The sequence below is a fragment of the Triturus cristatus genome, chromosome 8 (genome assembly GCF_964204655.1).
Source record: "Triturus cristatus chromosome 8, aTriCri1.1, whole genome shotgun sequence".
In the NCBI taxonomy this organism is placed as follows: Eukaryota; Metazoa; Chordata; class Amphibia; order Caudata; family Salamandridae; genus Triturus; species Triturus cristatus.
In genome coordinates, this window is record NC_140591.1 from 529280772 (window position 1) to 529303335 (window position 22564).

The window sequence follows — 22564 nt, forward strand, 5'->3', positions numbered from 1 at the left end:
AACGAAAAAAAGTTTAATCAGACAGACAGCCCCACGCAAGTGGCGATTGTGAGAAAAAGATACTTACAATTTGCTCAGGTGGCAATATATTGTGGATCACAATATTCCACAGTCAATTTGCACTGATCTTGTATAGCAGAGTTTGGATGGACACATGTTTCTGGCAACAAATATTTGTCATGTAAATACAAATTTGGGCAACAACACAATCAGAATAATTCTCACGGAAAAACAGGTCTCATATATTAATGACACATAGAGAGTAATATCACACCAAAGTAATACAATGGATATGCATATGCAAAACATATGAAGATAACTCCTTATCTTTTGAATTCCTGGTTGAGGTTTAGAGGAAGGTACATAATATATCCACAGTAAACCTAATATCTAAGAAATACAAACATTTCCTTATCGAAGTTAAGACCACATTCCACTGTTCTCAATTTACAAATACTATGTCCAAAACGGAAATATGACAAACATTATAGTGACATTCACAAAAAGAAAAAAAATTAAGTGAATTATGAAGCTGCAAAGAAAATGAGAATGGACACTGTTGATGATATTATAGGATACCAGCTTGAAAATAGTTAAGGTTAACCTAATCTCTAAGAAATACAAACATTTCCTTATCGATGTTAAGATCACATTCCACTGTTCTCAATTTACAAATCCACGAGGCCTCCAGTTTACGTAAGCGATGAACTTTGTCCCCCCCTCTTGGATTGTCATCAATAGTCTCAAGTCCATGAAATTTCACACAACACAGCTCTGCTGGACCATGTGTTGCACTAAAATGTACCGCTAGAGGATAGCTGGTGTTAACGTTTCTAATGACCTGTATGTGGTCCTGTAGTCTCTCTTTAACGGGTCTAATTGTACTGTCCACGTAAATGTTCTTACAAACACAGACAATACAATATATATCATAAATTTGGTGTTGCAGTTCATGAACAAGTTGATTATATATTCTCTTTGAGTATTGTATTTAAATTGTTTAATCTTATCCAGCGTATGGGGACAGACAGAACAGTGACCACATTTATACAAACCAACTGGCGGTGTGCCTAGCCATTGTGTGGTCCTTTTGTAGGCTCCTGGATTGTAGAAACTTGGACTTAGAATATTTTGCATGGTTTGGCCTCGTTTAAAAATAATGCTTGGTTTCTGGGTTTCTGAGTCCACCCATAAGATGTGCCAATGCTTGTTTGAAACTATGTATAGCACATTACTAGATGAGTTGTATGGGGTTACCATGGTCACTCTTTCTTTATATGTGTTGCCCTTATCCAACTTGGGTTTATATGTTAACAATTTGTTTCGATTTAATCCAAGTGCCTTCCTTTCAGCTTTCTCAAGTATCTTGGTGTTATAACCCCTGACTTTAAATCTATTGATGGTATCGTGCATTTCTCTCTTATAAATCTCATCCTCACTACAGTTGTGTCTTAACCATGTGAGTTCCCCAAACGGTATAGAATTCATTTGGGTGTGAAATATCCGCATGTAGAACGCATTACACGCAGTTGTTTTTCCGTGTAAAGCCGATAGGATCAAACCATCTTTAGCATACAGGTTCAGGTCAAAGAAGGCAATCTCTTCCTTACTAAACTGGTAAGTAAAAATTATGTTATAAGTGTTGGAATGAAGAAAAGAGCAGGAATCATGTAAAAATTTGGTGTCACCGGTCCATATTAACAGAACTTCGTCTATGTAGCAACCCCAATAAATTACATGATTGATCGGTGAGTCAGGACATTTTGACCAGATGAAGAATTTTTCCATCCAGCCTATGAACAAATTTGCAGACAAAGGGGAACATTTAGATCCCATGGCTAACCCTTGGTGCTGTTTGAACCAGGTACCATTATGCAGTAAAACATTGTTCTCCAGAACCAGGGTAATCATGTCCAATAACAATATCGTATGTTCCCACAGAGAGGCATCTCGAGTTGCCAGGAAATGTTTAACTGCATCCAACTCCACAGTGGTAGGGATTGGGGTGTAGAGAGAACAGATGTCTAACGTTACAAAACAGCATTCATCAGTCCAGGTAAAGTTGGTTCAGTAAGTCCTTAGGGGCAGATTTATGTTTGACTTGCGCCGCATTTACGCCGCCGTTGCGTCACTTTTGTGACGCAGTAGCGGCGCAAATCCTGCGCCATGGTGCGGGGTATTTACAACGTGACGCATCTGGGAGATGCGTCACGTTGTAAAGCCCTGCGCCACATGTAGGCGTTCCAGGGCAGGTGGGGGCGTTCCGGCGCAGGAACGCCTCCTAAAAGTGGCTGAGTGAAATCTACAAGATTTCACTCAGTCACTTTTGAGCCCATGCTGCGTCAAAACCCTGCGCCTGCTTGAAGCAGGCGTAAGGATTGACGCAGCATTGTGCAAATAGGGCCCCCCAGAGCATTGCTGGAGCTGCGTCACGCTTGCGACGCAACTCCAGCAATGCGCCACTTTTACGGCACAGATGCGTGACGCATCTGTGCCGTTTTTGCCCCATGGTGCGCCGCATTATAAATGCGGCGCATCCATGATGGCGGAGCTGGGGCGCAAAATAACTGGCGCATCCCTGCTGATATGCAGGGATGCGTCAGTTATTATAAATATGCCCCTTAGTGTCTAAGATGAAAGAAGCTCAATTTCTAATCAATGGTTGGAGAAATTGGTCGATGTATTCAGAGATGTGATCAGCGGATGAACCAATAACCAAAATTATTGGCCTACCAGGAGGAAAACCTCCAGGTTTGTGAATTTGCGGTAGAATGTACACACATGGTGCCACCGGATGGGGAATGAACAGATATTTAAACTCTTGATCATTGATAAGACCAAGCTCCCTCCATCTCTTAAGATTACTCTCCAGCAGGGTAGTTATTGTCTTCATAGGATTCGAAGACAGTGCAACATAGGCACTGGTATCTGATATTTGTCTATCTATTTCAGCAAGATAGTCTTTGGTGTTCATAAGAACTAAGTTACCACCTTTATCGGCCTCTTTCAGGATCAACTCTGGTAATTGTTTTAGCTCCTGTAAGTCTTGACTATCGCCCCTAGTCAGATTGTCATTTCTAAGGTGAATGTTAGATTTATAAGTGTCTTCCCAAACATGTAAGTCTGCAGTGACAAGTCGGAGAAAAGTTTCCAACACGTTATCGCTCCCTAATATTGGTTGGACCATAGATTTGGGCTTGAAGCCACTGTCAATACTCAATTCTGAAGGGATGTCGAGATCTGACAAGATTTGAGATATAGTTTATGTATTCTGTTCCTCTTCACTAATCAGTGCAAATTGACTGTGGAATATTGTGATCCACAATATATTGCTACCTGAGAAAATGTAAGTACACACTGACAAGCCAGGCACGCTTGTCTGGCATCTGTGACATCAGCGTTGCAATGCGACTGCTCCTCATGATATAGGCATCGTGCGGAGAACCGGGGAAACGTGCACACACATGTGTGGTACACACGTCTGCAAGACATACCACTAGAGCATTGATGGAGTGGAAATGTTTCCTGTTTCGGTATGCCTGCTCATGTGCCCATGGTGGTACCTGGGCCACATGTGTGCCATCAAGATATCAGATGACGTTCGGCATCCTCCCCAGTGTATAAAAGGCATCCTTTATTTCAGGGAGTTCAGCTGGGCTAGGGAACTTGATGTACAGGTCAAGGAAATGCAACATCCCCTCCAAGACATCGCGTAGCACACGACTAAACATAGTTGCGACATACCACCAGCAGTAGCCACAGTGTACTGGAAGGTACCAGTAGCAAAGTAGTGCAGGGCTGCCATCACCTTCACCTCTGGGGTCAGTGCTGTAGGGTATGTCCAGCCAGGTAGCAGATGTGGCGCCAACTGCTCCGCCAATTCCTCAATCACTGGCCTGGTGAAGCGGTACCATTGGATGCAGTCGCGTTCTTGCATGGTTTCAAGGTCTGGGAACGGTCTATGGACAGCTGGTGCCCTGCAGTACAGAGATAAACAAAGGAAGATTGTCGATTCATCCACCCATGTGGCTATGACCAAGCAAAATATCACATGATACATCATGACAATACACAACGTACTGAGGTGTGTGCTGTTGGGTATGGACACATATGTCACCTACATGCACATCACCTCACATCTCAAGTCCACATGTCTACATAAGTTCCATGTAGTGCAACGGCCAATCATTGGGCTGTATCACAGTACCTATGTACTGCTGTCACGTTACAAACACACACCACAGTGACAAGTGAGGCCTGATGTCTCCCAGGCATCACAGCTCTTTGACATGCAGATACCCAGGGTCCCTATATTGCCACATGGACACTGGCAAGACATGGCGTATCATGTACACGCCACAAAACAACCGTGAGTCCCACAGGTAGTGGCCACTGTTGTCTCTGCAGGCCCTACGTGGACGTCTGGTAGACACACACACAACATTAATGTTGATGCACAAACCACATGGATGTGGAGACTGTCTCCAATTGGGCATATTTGATCAGCCACATCTGAGACACAACATGCACACAGACTGTGGGTGTACATCAGAATTGTGGCTATAGGTCTCACTGTGACGCACATACCATCACACCCAGGACTCAGGGTGTATGTGACATGTCCTAAATATATCCAACCTGCAACTGTGTCCATAACTCATGACCATAACTGTACAGTTGCACATCACAGTGGTAATGTGCACAACACACAAAGGATTCTGTCCCCATGAACACGTGCACAGCCCAGGAGTGGCTGCACAAAAGTGCCACACAACAAACCAAATGTTGCCCCCTCCCAAACACACAGGTAATGCAGCCTTACATGCCATGGGACACAGTGTGGCACATGCTGTTGTGTGGTAGGTGTGCACCTGTGTCCCTGGCACGTAATTGTGTGTGGAAACCATCAAAAAGTCACACCAATGTCAACCGACGCCGGTGACTTCTACAGAGACGCATTGCACAGTTCAGGACCGAGCCGTGCGTACGCTTAGCCATTGACTGCAATGAGAAACGATGCGGGTGACTATCATGCGTACGCATTGCACAGTTCAGGACCGAGCTGTGTGTACGCTTAGCCATTGACTGCAATGAGAACCAATGCGAGTGACTATCATGCATACTCGTCGTGCAGGCATGGACCGAGCCCTGCGCACGCCTTGGCCATTGAATCGTATGGAGACGGGTGCGTGTGGATTTTCAAAATACGCGTTGTACAGTCAGTTGACCGAGCCATGCGCACCCATTGGCTCTGGGCTGTCATGGAGACGGATGCGGATTCAAAACTTGTACGAGTTGTGTGCTGGAAATTCAGTTGGATGCCTACAACAATGTCGCAATTTCTAGGGTTTTATGGAGGTGAAGATTTGAACGATGCAGAAGACGTGTACGAGTCATACAATTCCATGGATTGTCCAGATTCATAGAATGCAACCGTGTTGGACCTATCACTTGGGACACATGGCACAGATTCTGCCTTTGCAGCACAGATATAAGGCTGGCTGGCCCCCTGGGAGCTCACTTGCCTGCACTACATGCCACTGGACCACATCTCTGATACCACTGCTGCTGTCTCTGCATCCTCTGGCTACTGCTATGGCACGTACTCTGGAGAGGGCACCAGCCTTCACTGAGGAGGAGAACCAGGCCCTGCTCAACAGGCTCCTTCCACAGTACAGCAAGCTGTATGGGAAACCAGGGGAGCTGGTGAGTGTGCAGTCCACTGCCTTCCTAATTGTGCATGTTGTCTGACTAGCAGTACTAGCAGTGTGCACACCAGTCCTCCAAAGTGTGCAGGTACATGTAATGAACAGGTGTTCTGCAGCAAAAGTGCATTTGTGCAAGCTTCAACTTCCCAGGCAATGTTAACATGTCAGACATGCAGGGCATTTGTCCATTTCCATGGGTGCACTACCTGTGAAACTCATTTTCCTTTGTGATGATGACATGTATATCCAACTGTGTGCAGCACAAATATGGGGCATGTGTGTTAATGGACTTTTAACTTTGTCATCCTCACAGGTTGATGCCCACCAGAAGCAGGAGATCTGGCTGACCATAGCCCAGGCAGTTCGATCAGTGGGGTCTACAATTGCCGGATCCGCAACTTCCAGAAGAGGTGGCAGGACTTTTGGGGCTGGACCCGGAAGATCGCAAGGGTCCAGCTGAAGCTGTCGCCTCCTCACAAGAGGGGCGGACACCGGACCCTGACCCCCCACATGCTCAGGATTCTGGCGGTGGTCTTCCTGGACCTGGATGGGCAGCTGAAGGCCAGACAGCAGCAAGGAGGGGGTAAGTCCATGCCTAATCTGTGTACTATGTTTGACATGCTATTTGGAGTCTTTTGGCCTGGTCACACTTCAACATTACGTAGGTCTTGTAGTCCAGGACTCGTGTCCCTCAATTGTGTGATGCACCCTCCTCATCTGATCCACAGGTGTGGACCCTACAGTCTGTGGCTTGTGTCACTAGGGCACTGTGTCCCTGCAGTCAGCTATGCTTCAGGTTCCAGACAGCATCTGTTACCGTGACTCTATTGTGTGTTTCATGGGTGGGTCAATTGTTTACACAATGCCTGAGATCTGACATGTGATCTGTGTGTGCCCTTGATATGTGTTCCAATTGCTGGTCTAACTCGCCACATGTGCCTGGGGTATTTCAAACATACACATGCCGTAGGAGACTCCAAATTGTGGGCCTCCAGAGTACGTATATCAAGTGTGTCACACTTGCTTAGCCACCTGACTACTGTCCAGGGCTATACACTGTTTCACGTAGACCTGGGCAGTCATGCCTACTCAAGGGCAGTTAGAAACACTCTGTAATCCCACTCCTGTCTATCAACTTACAGGTTGTTCTTTTTGACATGTGCCTTCAGGTGTCTGCCTCTGTGTCATTGTGGTGTGGCTTCCTTTTCAGGACAACTGGGGTGTTCATGAGTTTGAGGGTCAGCAGGACATCTGAGATGTGACTATAAGAGACAAGACCTGTGTGACATATAGGTGTGTGATCAATTGACAGTGCACAATGGTGTATGCATCTGTGAACTTCAGGCAGCTGTGTTTCATGCACAGCAGACTGTGATGTGCTCATGTACAGGGATTTGTGTTCGCAGAGACTCCTATGTTTGTTTTGTATGATGTGGGGTCATCTGGGTCCGGGATATGTTGCTTTCAGGGGATGGAAAAGTGCAATTGTCAGCTGCAGAGTTTGCTTTACACATGACCTATGATTGTGACACAGTGCATACTGTTGTTGTCTGGATGCCCTGCCCTTGTGACAGGAGACAGTGATGACTGACTTTCCAGGCATGCCAGTGCCATGGCATTTAACTTGCTATGAGTGATCATGCATAGGGGTCAAATGTGTTCCATGCACCCCATTGTGGCATTGACTATCAGGACATGAGAACATCATAGTGTGTGTTGCTGGTATGCATCACAAGCATGTGAAATGAGTCTCTGGCCATCCCTTCATCCTGACACCTGTACTGAGTCAGTGGCAAGATATGTGATGTGTGTATAGTGACATAGTCCTACATGTTCACTTGCATGGCCAACAAATGTGTAGGTGGTGCATGTCTGCACATTGGGGTATTAGCATCCAACATGCAACAGACATATGGGTCCAAGTCCAGGAGGGATATGAGTGCCATGGTTGATGGTGAGACTGACAATTGGCTTATTCTAAACAGTGTGAGCACTTTGAGCATTGTTCAGCTGATGAGGCCAGGGCTTGCCCAGTGATGTGCTGTACTCACTGTGGTGTGTGCGGTCAGTGCAGGTGACTGATGTTGTTCTTTGTTTCCTAATTCTTTTCCGATACATCCACGGCCACAGGAGGGGTCAGCTCCACAGACCAGGAGGAGCCACAGAGCTTGACTGGGACAGAAGGCGAGGAGTTGGAGGGACCCAGTGGCACGGAGGGCGAGTGGAGCCACACCGAGGAGTCCTCAGCACCATCCACCCCAGCTGAGGGCCACAGCAGCTTGGAGGATGACTCCCTTGTGGAGGCGGGTGTCAGCAGCCACCAAACCCCAGCTAGTGCGGCTGTCCCCGCCACCACCACCACCACCACCACCACCACCCTACCATCGGCTCCCATCCCAGTGGTCCATGGAGGCTCCTGTGTTCAGGAGCATGTCTCCTTTGTGCCAGGCACCTCATCCCCTGCCCCTGTGTCCCCTGCTGCCCTGAGTGTGGAGTCTGTGGACTTGCTTCGACAGATCCATGTAGGGCAGACATCAATGCTGAGTGTCCTCCATGCACACATCAGTCTGTTGACACAACTGGTGCTGTTCATGGAGGGCATTTCATCAGGCATGTCTGCCCTACAGAGGACCAATCAGCCCGTGGCCTCCTCCCTGACGGCAGCAGTTAGGATTTTTCTCAGTTTAGGAGTAGTAAAGTTAGGAGTCCTAACTTTACTACTCCTAAACTGATAAAAATCCTAACTTTAAGACTTTCGGTATTCACAGAAGGTATTTAGGACTCCTAAAGTTAGGAGTCCTAACTTTACTACTCCTAAACTGAGAAAAATCCTAACTTTAAGACTTTCGGTATTCACAGAAGGCATTTAGGAATCCTAAAGTTAGGAGTCCTAACTTCTGTGAATACCGAAATGAGTAAGTGCCTTCTGTGAATACCAAAATGAGTAAGTGCCTTCTGTGAATACCAAAATGGTAGTAAGTTTAGGATTTTGTCTTAAGTTAGTTCTGTGAATTGGGCCCTATGAGTGCGGGTGGCAGGAGTGATGGGCAACATAAGCCCTATCAGTGGGGGTGGCAGCAGTGATGGGCAACAGGTCCCCTATGAGTGGGGGTGGCAGGAGTGATGGGAAATAGGTCCCCTATGAGTGGGGGTGGCAGTAGTGATGGGTAACATAGTCCCTATGGGTGAGGGTGGCAGTAGTGATGGGCAACAGGCCCCTTATGAGTGGTGGTGGTAGTGGTGATGGCCATGCAACCCCTATGGTGGCCTGTTGCTAGTGGCCAAGATATGGATCCCCTGGGTGTGTGTGACATTTTGCAGGTACGTGTCGTTTGTTTGTGTGGTGGGTGTCTGACTTACCATCTGCGCCGTCCGCGTCTGTTCCTGATCAGGTCATAGATGTACAGTACTGGTATGACCTGCGCAATGGGATTCATGATGTGTTTGTCTCGTACACGCTGCTTGTTGCTCCGTCTCGTACCCGTTGCTAGCTGGTCTGTCTCGTAGCCGTGGATTGTGTTTTGACACGAATCGTACCTGATATGCTTCTTTTCCGGATGCTGTGACGTGCTGTACGTGGTGACCCATCCGGTGCGTATGATTTGCGCATCGTACTTGTCTGGCCGGAAACTGCTGTGGATACTGCTTCCGGGTGACTCGGTTCGGCGTTCGAAGGTACGGCTCGTACGGATAATGAAGCTTGAATACCAGCCTACGTGTTGGTCGGATTTGTGTCAGTTATGCGCATCGTACTTCATCGCACGGACAGACCGGCTCCGGGTATGAGTCGGTCGCAAGGTAAGGCTACGAACAGCTCTCGGAGAGCAGTCCAACCAGGATCGGAATCGGCCCCTCAATATACAATATGCACAAGAATTTCTTCTGTTTATGCCTGCAGTATTTTAAAATGAAGGAATTATAATTGAACATTTTTTGGACTGCGTTACAGATGGGATCATAAATGTAAAGAGTGTTCATTTTCTTCTACCACTTAAATAGACACTGAACGATTCATATATTTGACAAGACTAGATTGCAAATCAGTGTCTTTTAACAAATTAGTAAAAACAGCTAATCAAGATATGAAATGTTCTCATTGTAAATCAGATATGTTGTCAACATTATTTTTTAGAAAGATTTGGAGAATATGTCATTTTAATGCCACAACGTTGTAGAGCAGATGGAAGAAAAATTAAAACCAAACTTAAAAATTTTGTGATAAGTCAACTATCAATTTCAGGAAGAACTTTTAAAGCAGTGGCTATTATTTTTTATGATGGACCTACTACAACATCTGGACACTATACTGTGTATTTAAAGTGCAATAAAGGATGGACCCATTGTAATGATGGCTATTTGGAATTAAAATGTCGGTTGCCATAGGAATTACCAAATTCATATCTGATATTTTGGATGCCAAAGTTTTACAAACATCATTCGGCCTATTGGGAAGATGTGAACACAAATTAACGAGTTTATTTTGGATATTTCGAATGCAAATAGATTTTAAAACATTATTCGGCCTATTGGGAAAATGTGCAGAATTACTGTTTAGATTATTGTTTGTGCTAATTCTTATTGCGTTTGCAAAATTGACTTTGAAACAAGTAGTTTATATATTTGTTCTTTATATCATACGCGATGCAAATGAGAGTGTATATGTTAGAAAATGTATTTCAGAGAAGTAGATCATTTAATGTAGTTGAAGAATATAATTTAGAAACTGTAGATAGGTAAACAGATAGTTGAACTTGTTGTAAATATTTTCAACACAGTTTTTTTTTTTTTTTTACAATCTTACTGATTGTATTTTCATCCCCGCTGTTATATGATGATCAGCATTGAAATCACTGTGTATGGTGAAATTCAATCATATCTGAAAACAGCAAAAAAGGGAAACTGAATATGTTGTGTAATTCTAAAATTATGTTGTGTTATTAAAACTATAACATGATAGGTAATAACAGTTTTTTTTCTTATCTTTTACAGAAAGTAATGCTAAAGTTTGAAAATATTGTAAATTTAGTTTACAATGAAACAACTGTAAAATAGTTTCAATGAGTTTGATATCTATTTCAATAAAGAAGGTAAGATGAAATAATGTAATAAGCATAACAATATAAAGTAATGTTTAGAGTAACTTTCATTGCAGTCATTCATTTTTTCAAACTCTGCCAATTTACTCCTCCAATCACCTCAGCACTACCCATGCACTCCTTCAATCACTGAAGCATAAACTATGTACTTACAAAATCACCCAGGCATTACCAATCCACACCTTTAATCACTCTGGCAGTACCCATACACTTGTGTAATCACCCAGACATTACTCCTACAGTCCTGCAATCACCCATACATTACCTCTGCACTCATGCAATCACCCATGCAATACCTATGCACTTACAAAATCACCTAGGCATTACCAATGTACTTATCCAACCACCCACGCACTACTCATCCACTGATGTAATAACCCAGGCACTAACCATGCACTGCACCAATCACCCAGGCACTACCCATACACTGCTCCAATCACCCATGCACTCCTCCAATCACCCAGGCACTACTCATCCACTCATGCAATAACCCAGGCACTACCCATGCACTGCTCCAATCACCCATGCACTACCCATGCACTCCTCTAATCACCCAGACACTACTCTTTCACTCCTTCAATTACCCAGCCAGTAGCCATGCACTTCTCCAATCACCCAGTCACTACCCATGCACTTTTAAAATCACCATGCACTATCCTTGCACTCCTCCAATCACCCAGACACTACCCATGCACTCATGCAATCACCCAGGCACTCCCCATGCACTCATGCAATCATCTAGGCATTACCCATAAATTCATGCAATCACCCTGGCATTACCCAGGCACTACTCATCCACCCATGCAATAACCCAGGCACTACCCATTCACTGCTTCAATCACCTGTGCACTAGCCATGCCCTCCTCCAATCACCCAGTCAATACCTCTGCACTCATCCAATCACCCAGGCATTACCCATGCACTTACAAAATCACCTAAGCAATACCAATGCACTTACAAAATCACCCAGGCATTACCAATACACTCCTCCAATCACCCAGACACTACTCATCCACTCATGCAATAACCCAGGCACTAACCATGCACTGTTCTAATCACCCATGCACTCCTCCAATCACCCAGACACTACATATGCACTCATGCAATCATCCTGGCATTACCCATAAACTAATGCAATCAGTCAGGCATTACCCATGCACTCTTCCAATCACCCCTATATTACCCCTGCACTCATGCAATCACCCAGGCATTACCCATGCACTTACAGAATCACCCAGGCACTACCCATGCACTCCTCCAATCACCCAGACACTATCCATGTACTCATACAGTCACCTAGGTATTACTCATGCATTCCATTGATCACCCAGACACTACCCATGCACCCATAAAATCACTCATGCACTACTCTTGGAGTCTTCCAATCAGCTAGGTACTACCTGTGTACTCATGCACTCACCCAAGCACTACCTATGCACTCATGCAATCACCCAGGCACTACCTATGCAGGCCTTCATGTACCCAAACATTACCCATGCACTGTTTCAATCACTCAGACATTACCTCTGCATTCATGCAATCACCTAGGTGTTACCTATGCATTCGTTTTATCATCCAGCCACTACGCATACACTTATAAAATCACTCATGCACCTCACATGCACTCCTCCAATCACGCAGGTACTACAGGTGCACTCATGTAATCACCCAACCACTAGTCACATAGTCATGCAATCACTCTGGCACTACCCATGCACTCATGCATGCACTCAGGCACTTCTGCTGCACTCATGCAATCATGCAAGCACTACCCATGCACACATGCAATCACCCAGGTACTACTCATGCACTCCTCCAATCACCCAGGTGGTATCTTTGCACTCATGCAATCACTTTTCTATTTTTACCAATATTTGTGGTTGCGTAAGAACCATTTTTTAAAATTGTTTTAAATTTTTTTTAAACTGTATTTAACATTTTTTTCTAGTTTTGGGTGTTGTGACTTTTTTTAACAAAACAAAATTGTAGACTGCAAAGGAACTGTTTAAGAAAAAAAGGAAAAGGAAATTTGGGAGTATATTATAAAAAAAATTAACATTGCTCCCCAATGCGCAGTTTATCATCACATTTTTGGCAAATTATGGACACTTCCTACAGCTCTGGAACAATATGAGGCCTTGGTGCTGCTGTAGGTGCTTGAGAGGATGCAGAAAGTGCATTAAGGTCTTGTTCTGCCGCTTCATGCTGATGTCTGCATGTCTCTTCTCTTGCCAGACGTAAGGGATGGATAGTCTCCAAATGTTTCTTCATGCTTGATGTCCCGCATGAATATTTTTTTTTCGGAGCCCCTTGACAAGACTCTGTTACAGATGGAACAGGTGACTTTTTGCGCATTTACTTTTTTCTCCCTCTGGCACAGTAAAGAAGTCTCATACCACACTTTCCTTCCTCTTCTTGACTGGCTCCACGATATCATCATCCTCCAGTTCTAGTGGATCAATATCTCCATGACTAGATGTCATAATGTTAAAAAAAAGTTAAAAACACACAAAAATTGAAAAAATGAAGAGAGGTACAACAATCAGGTCTTGTCAGCAAGACAGACAAATAATGAGAGGAATATAACAAGGATGGATCCTCCCTCTTACAGAATGAAAATGATTTAAACCAACCAGATGGCTTCTTTTTCTGGTGACATGAAGTAGTGTATGGTGCGTGCACCCGTCGCTTACGCATCGCGCACCCGCAAAATATTGTATACATAATTATTAACTATAAATAGATGTTTATACAATATTTTTAAAAGCATATTAGTGAAAGTGTTTATTAAAATATGATATTTTAACTTTATATAGTGATATTTCAAACTTTGAAAAAACGCCAAAGTCGCGACACCGTTGCGACCCCGGCGTGACCCCGAAAATACGTGCAGGGCTGGGTCACGCACCGTACGTGCAATCGTCACACACTCGTGAAATTTTGTATCGTTAATAATAGTACACTCAAAAAAACAGTTTATAAATTGTTTTCTAAATTATATTAGTCAAACACTATAACCAAAAAAATATATTTATAATTTCTACAATGATTTTTAATACTTTTTAAATTACGCCTAAGTCGCAACTCCAGCGCAACTTCTGAAAGGCGTGCTAGCAGGGTTCGGTCACTTTTATTCCACACATTCATCGAGTAGGTTCGCTTAGGGTGCGCGACTCCTTCGTAAGAATTAAAAAAAGAAAAAAAAAGCTTTTCAATACAATAAAGGAACTTTACAGTATTAAAAAAAATATTTCCCAAAAATATAAAAGTAACTTGTACATATAAAAAACAGTGTTATGCTTGAGGTTGGTATTTAACATTCTGAGCACTCAATGAATATTAAACTTTTAAGAGAAAAGTGAGATTGAGAGATAGATTACTGATTAGGGTACTTTGTATGACTGTTTTGTAAGATATAGTCAAAGTAGACCTCTTTCTGCACCTCTATTGGTTCTTTGTGTACATTGGTTGCTTGTTTCTAAATCTTTCTTTGTCTCTCTGAACTTCTGTTCTCTGTTTGTGCATTTCTCTTCATTCTTTCTGTTCCTTTCTTTCAGTTTCTGCACATGTCCTACCTCTGTAGGCATACTTAGTATTTAACATTTAAAAAAACCTTTGAAATTCACTGAAAAAAATATTGGTTTCAGGGATGTTATAGTTAGTAATTAGCATTTAAAAAACCTTTGAAATACACTGCAAACACAATACGTTTCAGGGACGTTAAGTTAGAAAATACCATTTGAAAAACCTTTGAAATTCACTTAAAAAAACCATAGGTTTATGGATGTTATAGTTAGAAATTAGCATTTAAAAAACCTTTGAAATTCACTGAAAAAACCATAGGTTTCAGGGACATTATTGTTAGAAATTAGCATTTAAAAAGCCTTTCAAATTCACTGAAAAAACCACAGGTTTCAGGGACGTTATAGTTAGTTGGGCATTTCAGTCGTATAAAACCAGAAAAATTTGGCCGTTATAGTTAGTTAAGATTACTATAACTCGTGGCCCCGCAATACACTGTTGATGACGTCACATATTACATCACTCATGGCATGGTCAGTGACATCACTGATGACATCTCAAATGATGCATTGTTGTAACATTAGTATCATGTATTTCCCACTTCTCTGTAACTGCAATTTAGACATACAATCTGATCTACAATTTGGGTAAGAAAGCAAAAGTCACACAATTGATGGAAGAAATGCAGAACAAATCAAAACCTTCACCCCCAGTCAAGAGATCTGGGTTAAATCCATCATTTATTTGCTCACCATGCCACCACAGTTTAGACCTGGCCATATGCAAATCAGTCTTGACCCTGTGCCTCATGGGAACAGTCCAGCCCGAACTGCCAAGCCAGGTCCTCCCTGGACCGGAAACAATCATCCTAGGACCGGTTTCAGGGTTTCACCCCTCTTCAGCCTGGATAGCTTGATTCCAGTGGCACTGAGAGCCCGGGACCCACATCTGGGCATACCCGGCGCACTAAGGGCAAGAAAGCAAAAGACAGACAATTGATGGACGGAATGCAGAACAAATCAAAACATTCACCCCCAGTGAAGAGATCTGGGTTAAATCCATCATTCTTTTGATCACCATGCCACCCCAGTTTAGACCCGGCCATATGCAAATCAGTCTTGACCCTGTGCCTCATGGGGACAGTCCAACCCGAACTGCCAAGCCAGGTCCTCCCTGGACCGGAAACAATCATCCTAGGACCGGTTTCGGGGTTTCACCCTTCTTCAGCCAGGATAGCTTGATTCCAGTGGCACAGGTAGCCCGGTACCCACGTCTGGGCATACCCGGCGCACTTAGGGCGAGAAAGCAAAAGACACACAATTGATGGAAGGAATGCTAAACAAATCAAAACATTCACCCCAGTCAAGAGATTTGGGTTAAATCCATCATTCTTTTGCTCACCATGCCACCCCAGTTTAGACCTTGACATATGGAAATCAGTCTTGACCCTGTGCCTCACGGGAACAGTCCAGCCCGAACTGCTAAGCCAGGTCCTCCCTGGACCGGAAACAAGCATCCTAGGACCGGTTTCAGGGTTTCACCACTCTTCAGCCAGGATAGCTTGATTCCAGTGGCACAGTGAGCCCGGGACTCTCGTATGGGCATACCCGGCGCACTTAGGGGGAGAAAGCAAAAGACACAAAATTGATGGATGGAATGCAGAACAAATCAAAACATTCACCCCCAATCAAGAGATCTGGGTTAAATCCATCATTCTTTTGCTCACCATGCCACCCCAGTTTAGACCTGGCCATATGCAAATCCGTCTTGATCCTGTGCCTCACGGGAACAGTCCAGCCCGAACTGCCTGGGTTTTTGGGTAGGTCATATTTTGGTTTGCTTTTGGATTCCGGTAATGTTAAGTAGAGAAATTGTCCAGAATTGATTTGAGTGGTAGATGTAAAAGAGTAATCTTCACACTCATGGTTCCATGTATAACTAAGTCCAAATAAGTCAGCGATATTTACTTCTTCTTGGTCCATAACTCCATCCATGACCATTATAAATTCCTGTGCAACTTGTTGAGTGTTGACAGTAAATACTACAGATCCACTATATATGTCTACTAGATCTCAAATGCTTGAAGCAGAATGTACTACAGTCCTACCACTACGTAAATGTTCCAGCAAATGATAGAGTTGACAGCAGAATCTGTTGTCTGATTTATGTGTAATTGCATTGATAAGATGCGTACATTGAAAGCAACATTATCATAGCAGTTGACCCCATTGCTATTTTCCAACTGAAAGCCTACAATCTCTCCCTCATTTTCCAGTTTTTTCTTATTGACACCTTCTTCCTTCTCTTACTTTTCCTTCTTTTGAGGAACATCCATCGATTCTTTTGAATATTTCCACTTAAGACAGATTATCTGTTTGTCATAAATAGGATACTGTCCTGAGTGAGGAGCATGCCCACTTCTTAACTGATTATGCTCTCTGACACAAATTGCATCGCCACTAACTTTCTTTTCATCAAGCAAAAACAAACTGGACGTTATAACTCAGGATAATGCTTCATACAACATACCATTCTTAAATACTGTATTTCCAATATCAATAAAGTTGCGTCTACACCTTGAGATTTACGGATATTTACTGCATGTGCTAGTGACTCTGGAAACAGTTGCCACAACACATATAAGTCCTTATCATGCAAAAACTGTATAATACATTAGCCAATCTGCTTCACACCATCAATCTGATCAAATGTTATGGCTAAGTGCTCAACCTCATCCCAATTTGGAAAATTAATGAAATCAATAACTTTGCCTAAAGCACCATTTACAAACCCTTCCTCCCCATTTAAATTATGCTGCAAAATTACTTAACACTTTTTACACACGCAAATGTACTTTTCTAATCCTGCAGCCCTAGTCACAGACTTCTCCAAAGAATCCAATTTTGGTTGTAGTTTCTCAGTTAGTAGTATTGTTACTCCCTAGCGCTCCATTTTATTGATAGCTGTAATATCCAAACTATCGTCTTGGTCTAGATTCAGTAATTGTTTGTTGAAATTGGAGCACTCTTGAATTGTAGGCATTAAACAGACTCTGTACTTATCGGTTCAATTAAATTGTACATTAGTTCTGCTGGTGTGTTGATAGATGAAACCAGTTTATTGGTGAGTCAACTTTCCAAAGCTCATTTCCCCTCTTTTGTCAGAACTCCTTCTCTAACATCCTTTAGGATTTCTCCATATTCCACTTTGGATGTCTGATGCATATTCTTCACTGGTCCCTTGTATTCTAAGTTTAGCAAAATATTTACATTGGCAATACTTTTTAAAGAATTTCTTGTTTCATTATGGAGAAGTGTCTTAAAAACAGTCTCTCCTTTGATGGTGGTAAGTTGCAGTAGGTCACCGAAGACAATACAATGTTTTCCTCCAAATAACACATCATACTCAGTTTTTTAAATCTGCTGCATTCTTAAATATATGAAAGCACGCATTAAGTTTGAAACCATGCTCACCTCATCAGTGATTAAAAGCTTTAATTTCCTCAATACTCTGGACACCCCATGACAAGCTTCATCAGATAACATGTGGTATTTCAGTTTATTCTCATGTTCAATAGGTAGCATACGTAGTTGGTGTAAAGTGATTATTTTAATGTTGTGTGCATCTAATCTGGTTGGTGCTGTTACTACACATGACAAATTTGATTCTGTAATCTTCTGTAGATAAGCAGTGAGAACTTTAATAAGAAAGCTTTTCTCAGTGCTAGCTTGACCACTGATGTATGGCAGTATTGGCTTAAATGAAGAGCATTCACATTCTTTCTTCTCATGCAGAAATCCATGCTCTATTTTATCTTTTACTTCAGTATACATGTTTTTCTGTTTGTCATTCAGTTATGTTACTAAGGGGCAAATGTACAAAGAAGTGGCAGCGTGAGGTGTTAGCCATCATGGCTTAATTGCTCCCTACACCACTTCAGAAACACAAGGCTGCACCATATTTACAAGAATATGGTGCAGCCTTGCGTTGCCTTCTGCGCTGGTGCTAAGTTTAGCAGCTTTAAGCCAATGCAGGCACCCTTGCACCATAGTGCAATGGCGTCTGCGTGCCTGGGAAGATTGTTTATGTTTAGGAAGGTGTCCCTTCCTTTCCTGCACATATACAATATTTAAATGCAATTTTGTCACTTCTATGTGTGCTGCTTCATGCAGCACACATGGAAGTTACAAAATGTCATTTTAAAAAAAAAGATTGTTGATGTGCAGGAAGGGACACCATTTTGTTTTTTCTGTGTGTGCTGCACAAGACAGCACACTTGGGAAAGCAAAAACGAGGAGAAATAAAGCATTTTTCATTGTTTCGCCAAGTAAGACGAGGTTTTCCCTGGTCTTAAATTTGGCGCTGCCTCCTATTTATGCCACCCTTGTATAGGGGGCAGCTTCAAAATCAATGGGTGTTGAGGTGGAACGCCCCCCACTACACCCACTGCCTACCCCTTTCACCGCTAAGCATAGCGTAAAAGGGGGCCTTAATCAGAAGACAGCGTTAAGCTACGTTAAGTGGCTTAATGCTGCCTTGCAAATAAGACCAAAGCCCCTATCGCCACAGGAACGTCGGAAAAAGTGACGTTCCCGTGGTGATAGGGGCTTGCACATATGCCCCTAAGTGTTAAAAATCAACAGTTTCCTCTATTGCTTGTTGCATTGCAGTGCCCACCTCACACATGGCTATGGCTGCCTCATTTTGAATAACTGGTTGTCCAGGTTCAGCTTTTTGAACTCTCTTTAGCTACTTGTAATAAACATAGGGATCCACCCTTCTAAGATATGAGAAAAGGTGTGTCTTTCCAGAAAATGGTGTGGATCCTACGCTCTGGGAAAGCACACAGTTTTGTTAAAATACCCCTCACCCACCAAAAGGACCCTTGGTGGCATGCTTCATCATCGGGGTCTTCCTGCCCCGCTGCGGGTCGGGGTGTGCTGCAACCTATGACTACGCGGGAACACTAATTTTGACAATACTATATGTGGTGTAGGAGTGCGAGTGGAAGGGTCGGAAGTGAATAAGTGAAGTGGTGAAATAATAAAAAATACCTGGCTATGTGGAAAAGTACACTTTAATGTTCCTATAAGTTGGTATCATTAAAAACTGGGGAATAAGCAGAGGTACTTTGTTCTAATGGGCAGTACTTCCTTTGTCGACATGTTTCAAAGCCCTCCCCTGGCTTCTCATCAGGACCTTGACAGATACCTTCATCACTCTAAATGTTGCTGATAAAATGGTATTCTTTATAAGATAATCAGTATGGGGTGCCTACTACAATCAGCATCCACTTTATACTGTACCCTAATCGATATTGCTCTTGAAATGGGTATTTAATGTGCCCATCTAGTGCCTCATAAGCCTGTTGAACGGGAGGGGAGGAGCACCTGTAGTCAAACAATCATCAAGGTCACTCACTCGCCTGGATACTACCTCACCGTGGCTCCGTGGAACCTCTCTTTAGCTACTTCAGCAGAAATGGTTTCTTCATGTTCCATTTCATCTTTCAACATTTGCAAGTAGTTTGAAAAGACTGGACACAAAGGGGCCGATTCCGATCCTGTATTTTTTTCCCCCGTACGACTCGGTAAATTCTTCCATACAAATCGTACAAGTCCTGTCCGACCCATAAAGTACGATTTGTATGTGAAAAATACATATGGATCTGCCCTATCCATACGAATCAGATCGGGAAAAGTTGTACGAGACGGACACGGACACTTCTCTGTACAAATCGTAAAAATGAAGTCCGACCGTACTAGTACGATCCGGACCGGCTTTCAGATTTACAATTTGTATGGAAAACGTCCCGTACACGGGGAATGCCATTACCCGCTACGAAGCGAACTTTGTACAACTCGTATCCTGTGAAAAGTTGTTCCCGGGGTGCGAGTCGTACAGGGGTACGAGTCGTACAGGCATACACCCCCATGCGTTGTGTATGTACGGTGCGTACCCCCAGTGCGCATGTACTGTGCGTACCCCCAACATCGCGTATGTACGGTGCGTACCCCCAACATTGCGTATGTACGGTGCGTACCCGCAACATCGCGTATGTACGGTGCATACCCCCAACATCGCATCTGTACGGTGCGTACCCCCAACATCGCGTATGTACGGTGCGTACCCGCATGTTGGGGGTATGCACTGTACATACGCGATGTTGGGGGTACGCACCGTACATCCACGACACATGGGGTGTGTGGCTGTACGACTCGTACCCCTGTACCGTACTGAACCACGGAGACTGTAAAACAGCACAAGGAGGGCCTATTCGACTCGCACAACACCTCAAAACACGTCTACACTGCACAAAAAATGGAAAGGACTGACCTGGACACATCCAAACAGGCAAACAGAGGGCCAAACTCACAACCACCCCATATAACACACCCACCAAAAATTGAAACTGAGCCCCACCCACAAATGGACCAATAAAAAGGGCCCACACACACAAACCATGAGCCTTTGCAACAGACTCACCGCAACTAGAGAGCACACACAAACAACTGCACCCATCCACATTAACATATACACCTTCACACACCCTCCTTCACACATACCCCTCTCCACATTCAGACCCACACCATCACATTCAGACCCACACTACCACAACCATCCACACCCTCACCCCACACCATGCCCACAGACAAGAATCCAAAGTTCACAAGGGAGGAGCTGGAGATTCTTGTCAATGAAGTCATCAGATTCGAAACACTGTTTGGAACACTGGTCAGACAGACCAGCATAGCTGAAAAATCACGCCTGTGGCAGAGGATCGTCGATAGGGTGAATGCTGTTGCACCCATCAGAAGGACCAGGACCGAATGCCAAGCCAGGTGGTACGATCTGCGGACGGCGGTCAAGAGAAAAAGGAATGAAGACCACGCCCAGAGCAACATCACTGGCGGTGGTGCGCCCTGCAGACCAGTACATTACCATCCCTGGGAGGAGAAGGTGATGGCCATGCTTCCGCCGATGGGAGTACATGGACTTCAAGGACTTCCAGAGCCTGGTGAGTACACAAACAACTTACGTAACATGGGGGTAATGGCATCCACACCCCAACTACACTAAATGCACGCAACTACCCCCAAGCCCTCACCGGCCAGAACCACAGTCAAAAACAACGCTAATGCCAATAACATGTGTATGCCCCGGGGGCGTGGCTTGCCGAGCTGCGGAATGGCCGCTGCATAAGCGAGCTCCGCCGGCCGGAACCCGATCCTGAAACAAATCCTGCACGTTTGGGCGCCTTGTGACCGCCGAGGTCTACTGGGCAGCGAGCGCATGGAGTGCGGCACCCGCCTGTGAAATTTGAAGAACCGGGAGGCTATCGCGGCGGAGATACGGCGCTGAGTGCGCAGCGGCGGAGGGAGAGGCTGCGGTTGCCGGAATGTGGAGTCGGCATCACAAAACTCGAGGCCGGGGCGCAAGCGTGGGGGAAGGCCCGGCGTCGCTGATCGCGGATCGCTTGGACCCCAGGCACAGGACACACTGGCGGCTGTGAGTTGGATGCCACTGAGGGGGCTATACTGAACTGGAGGTGCTGTGCGAGGGAGGTGTGGAGGAGACGGCTTGGCGCTGGCGCTGCAGGGGGCATCGAGCGGAGACGACGGACAGCGGCTTGGCTGCCTATCTGGTGACGTGGGACACTGAGTTGCGGTGCCGCCCTCCGCGTGGACCCGTGCCCTGGGCGCTGCAAGCGGCGGTACCTGCTGCGAGGAGATATCTGGAGGACGAGAACGCTCGCTGAGGCCCTGAGTGGACTGTCGGTAAGAGGAGGAAGCAAGGCTCTGTGAGGCTGAACTGTGGGCCTACAAAGACGATCTTGCTGAGCTGAGTGGCGGTGGCGGTGATTCAGGCGTGGGGGAGTGCCGCGTGACCTGGGACACTGAGGGAGACCTTGCCCGGGGACGAAGCTACTGGAGCTGTGCAGCACTTGCGATGTTGCGGGAGGGGCTGCTGGCACGGTGGGTGCCCTGCGAGCTCTCGATGTAGAAGTGGGGGTGTTGCTCGCACCACGAGACGCGATGGGGCGATACTTTCGCCCGCTGTGACATCGGCCCTGGACGGTCCCTGCTCGGGAAGCTGAGGAGTGGAGTTGTGTGGGAGACCCGGACGGCTCGCCCTTTGTCTAAGCAGATCCAGTGGTTTACCCTAGGAAGTGGACATGGGGAAGCACGACACGAAGCAATCAAGGTTAACCTTCGACGGCAAGCGGGCGACACGGCC